The sequence below is a fragment of the Chrysochloris asiatica genome, unplaced genomic scaffold (genome assembly GCF_000296735.1).
Source record: "Chrysochloris asiatica unplaced genomic scaffold, ChrAsi1.0 scaffold00392, whole genome shotgun sequence".
Lineage (NCBI taxonomy): Eukaryota > Metazoa > Chordata > Mammalia > Afrosoricida > Chrysochloridae > Chrysochloris > Chrysochloris asiatica.
In genome coordinates, this window is record NW_006408910.1 from 1,687,342 (window position 1) to 1,691,620 (window position 4,279).

Below are 4,279 nucleotides of genomic sequence, written 5' to 3' on the forward strand. Positions count from 1 at the left end.
TCCAGGAGCATGGTACATTCTTCCATTTTTGTAAGTCTCTTTTGGTTTGTTGCAGTAGTGTTTTGTAGTTTTCTTTGTATAAGTCCTTTGTTTCTCTGGGTACATTTATTCCAAGATATTTCACCTTTTAGGTGGCTATTGTAAGTGGTATTGCTTTCCTAATTTCCTTTTCAACACTGTCGTTTTTGGTATAGAGCAATCCAACTGATTTTTGTATGTTGATCTTATACCTTTCCACTTTGCCAAATCTTCCAATGAGGTCTGGTAGCTTTTTTACTGAGTCTTTGGGGTTTTCTAGATATAGGATCATATCGTCTGCAAATAGGGAGAGTTTTACTTTGATACTTTTTATAATAATTTTTCTGAATTTCTTCTCAGGCATTTCTAAAGCCTGCCTGTCTTCCAGTATGGAGTGTAGGTCTACTTCCAGCTCATTTGTCTTAGTCAGTATATCTTATTTCTGGACATGTGCTGATGTGGTCATCTGTTTTTGTTTTTTGGGCATATTCAGAAGTTTTCTGTGGCTGTAATACTTAGATGGGTATATATTTTAGTATTTTTTATGCTTTCTGATTGCCTCTGGGTATGTGTGATCAGGAGATGGGCTTCCCTTTTTATTCTTCTTCCTAAGAAATTTCAAGATGCCACTGTTGGTCATTGTGATGTAACTCAGGATTTGTTTTCCGGCCTATTTCCTTTTTAGTCTGCCTGTGCTGCTCCACAATTCCCATTCAGGCATTTTTCCTAGTTATAAACAGTTCAGGGTCGGCTGTGGCCGTTTTTCTGTGCCGTTTGGTTTTAAGTGGAAACTGTCACTTTAAATTTAGAGAAGATCTGTGTGCATACCTATTGTGGGTGTCCACTAGCTCTGGCACACCCTCTAGTCACCAGAATGGAGGTGCGTAGACAGTAAGAAACTAATGAACAGATACAAAAATAAAGAATATCCACACCTTTATCTCCCTGGTTCTGTCAGGCGTTTGTGGCTGCTCTTATCTTTTCCTGCATGGTCTCGCCCAAGATGGTGGTTCCCTGATCAGCTGATCGTCTTGAATTAGAAAGCAATGGATTTCTTGCTTCTGCTACAAATTCCACTAGTTGTAACCTTCCAACCTTCTAAAGATTCCTTTATGTGTGGGACCATCCCCCGAGCCTGCTTGGTCCAGTAGTCTGTGTTGTTGCTGATGGAGCTCCTCACTACACTTCTACCCAACCCGCCATTTTGTTTTTTCTCTAGAATATATATTTTTAAAAAATATATTACTCGAGTGCTACTATCAGTGGTATGCTTTTGCTTTCTGCAAATAATGTGCGTGGTCAATATCTGACTTCCATTGGCTTTACAAAGTGGAGAGAATCAAACTCAAAAGCAGCCCAAGGTTGTTTCTTATGATGTGGAGGTCAGGCATGCCTCCACCTCTGAGAAACACTGTCAATACCTACAAAAACTCAAGTAATCCAATCTGTATTCATTTGAATGAGAGTGAGGTTTTCTTTATTCGATTTTGCAAAATATGGCACCCAACCTAGTAGACACAGCATGGCAGGCCTGTAAACAGTTTTATTCACCTGTCTCTAAAAACCCCTCCTCCAGTTCCTCTCTTAATGGAAATTATGGAGCTTACCATCTCCTCCCAAGGTAGCCTACTAGTCCTTACTGGGAGCATTCTCATTTAAAGTAAGTTTCCCCCTTTCCCCAGGAACTTCTTCTGTTTCCTTGATTAAGTTCCTAGTGGTCAAACTAATTCTTCCCCTTAACTGAGCACCATTTGTTATGCTACCCTGCTACCCCCAAGGCTCCCTAATCCTGAAGATGGACCAGGCCAATGAGTAATTTCTCACACACAGAGCAACCTTCCTTAACCTAATCTAACACCAACCATCCGTCCCAGACCACACTCTGCTTCACATCTGGGTTTGATAATTCGTTGTACTAGCTATGCAGAACTGTTTAATAGTCAAGATTATGATTTATTAGGGAAGTGAACAGGTTACAATTCAGGATCAAAAAACAACTGAAGATACAGCAGTTTACTGGTCAAGAACATTTTTGTCTGCCATACTGCAGGTACACTTCACTCTTGTCTTCATCCTCTCAGCCATGTGGCTCTGTAGCCTCTGCCCTGCTCAAGCAAGTGTTACCAAGCTCCTTTAGTCCGTGTGTAAATGTCTTAAAGGCACATTCTGCAAGCCAGCCTCCTTGTCCAGAAGCACACAGCTATACCATGTAGCTTAGATGCCTACGGCTGCTCCATGTCACAACTTCTGCTCTCACTGTTTTTCTAAGTATGTCTCTCACACTCCTCTCATGCTCTTCTTTCTTGTTGGTCCTGGGATGGTCTATACCTGCTTCAAAAATTGGCTCCTGTTTTAACCTAGTTATATAGCCAAACTAATAAATCCCAGCTTTAGAGCCCTGTACACCTTATTTGCATTGTTCTACCTAATCACTTGGAAATTAAGAGGATGTTGGATAGAAAATCCATATGAAATAAATTCAAGGTACCACACTTTCTTTACTAGGCAATTTTGTGGCAATCTGTATTCCTTGCTACACTAAACCGAGGCTAAATTAGGTGTTATTGTACTTCTGTATCTTCAAATCAGTTCTGACTTATAGAGACACTGTATAAGGTTTCAGAGGAGCAGCTGGTGGTTTTGAAGTACCAAGCTTGAATTAGCAGTCAAGTGCTTATCCTGCAGTGATACACCAGGACTCCAATTAAGCTTTTAGTATTTCATTATTTTGTTTATTATAAGAAGATAGTTCGGTATTTATATTGTCACTTACAAAGTAGAAAAGTAGTCTGAGAATTACTTTACCTCAGAATATATTCCAGTATTCATAGTTTAGTATGATAGGGAATATGGTTGTTGGTGGTGATTGTGTGCCATGGAGATTGTTCTGAGTCTTAGCGACCCTGTATAGGGTGTCTGTCTGAGGTTGTGAATCTTTACAGGAGCAGAAAGCCTCATCTTTTTCCTGGGGAGCTACTGGATTTGAATTGCTGACCTTGTGGTTAGTAGCCCAATGCTTAACCACTGAGTTATCAGGGCATAAATTTACCTAATAAAGGTAGATAAACAAAAGCATAACATTGATGGTATATGTAAGTTATTTTAGGACATAATTTAAACAGGTTAATAGCTATGTGATGGTGATTGTGGTGGTGGTGTGCAGTGGAGTCGCTGACTTCTACTAGTGACCCAGCTTAGGGTTTCCGAGGCTGTAAATCTTTCCCGGAGCAGAAAGCCTCATCTTTCTTTTGCGGAGCTGCTGGTTAGCAGCCCGACTCAAAGCTGCTTTTGTAATGTACTCATTTTTAATATGGAATGGTTTACAGTTGGGGATGAGTACATATAAACAGTGGGTCAATTTGAAGAAAAATTTGAAATTAAGTAAAGTATAAACTATATATTTGTTTTATTGTTAAGTTCCATTGAATTGATTTCAATTCTTAGCAACCTGGTATAATTGGCAAGGTTCTGTTTTCTGTATTCATATGAGGGTGATTAAAAAATTATCTGCACTCTTGCTATAGAATTTGTTTTAATCAACTTTTAGAAAATACAAATATATGATTTTTTGACATAATCTCCTTGTTTTACAGTGTACTTTGTCCATCTATCAACAAGCTTTCATATTCCCTTATTAAAAAATGTTTTAGACTGAGTTGTGAGCCATGAATGCACCACTGTCTTCACTTCTTCATCAAATGTGACTCTTTGTCCTTGAAGGGCTGCTTTCAGGGCACCATGCATGTGAAAATTCAATGGAGCAAGATCAGAACTATAAGAGAGGATGCTTTAACGGAGTGCCAACAAGTGTGTACAGAGTTGTGTGGGCATGCATTGTCATGCAAGATCACAGTGCCCTTTGATAGCAATCTTCTGCTTTTAATTCAAAATTTAGGCTTCAGTTCTTTAGTGAGCATCTGATGGAACCAACTGCACAACTATGTAACAACAACAAAATAGGATTACTAAAGGAGCCCTACTGACACTGTGGGTTAGGGATTTTCTGCTAACTGCAAGGTTGGTGGTTCAAACCCACCTGCCATTTCTGGGATAAAGATGAGTCTGTAAAGATTACCAGTCTCAGAAATCCTATATATGGTCGCTGTGAGTCAGAATCGATTCCATGGCAGTGAAGTTTTTGTCTTCTTCTTTTTTGTTTTTGTAGGATTACTATGAATTGGAATCAACTTGATAGCAATCATCTTGTCTGTTTTTTTTGGTATCCCTGTTTTTTAATTTAAGGTTTTTATTGTGGATTGAG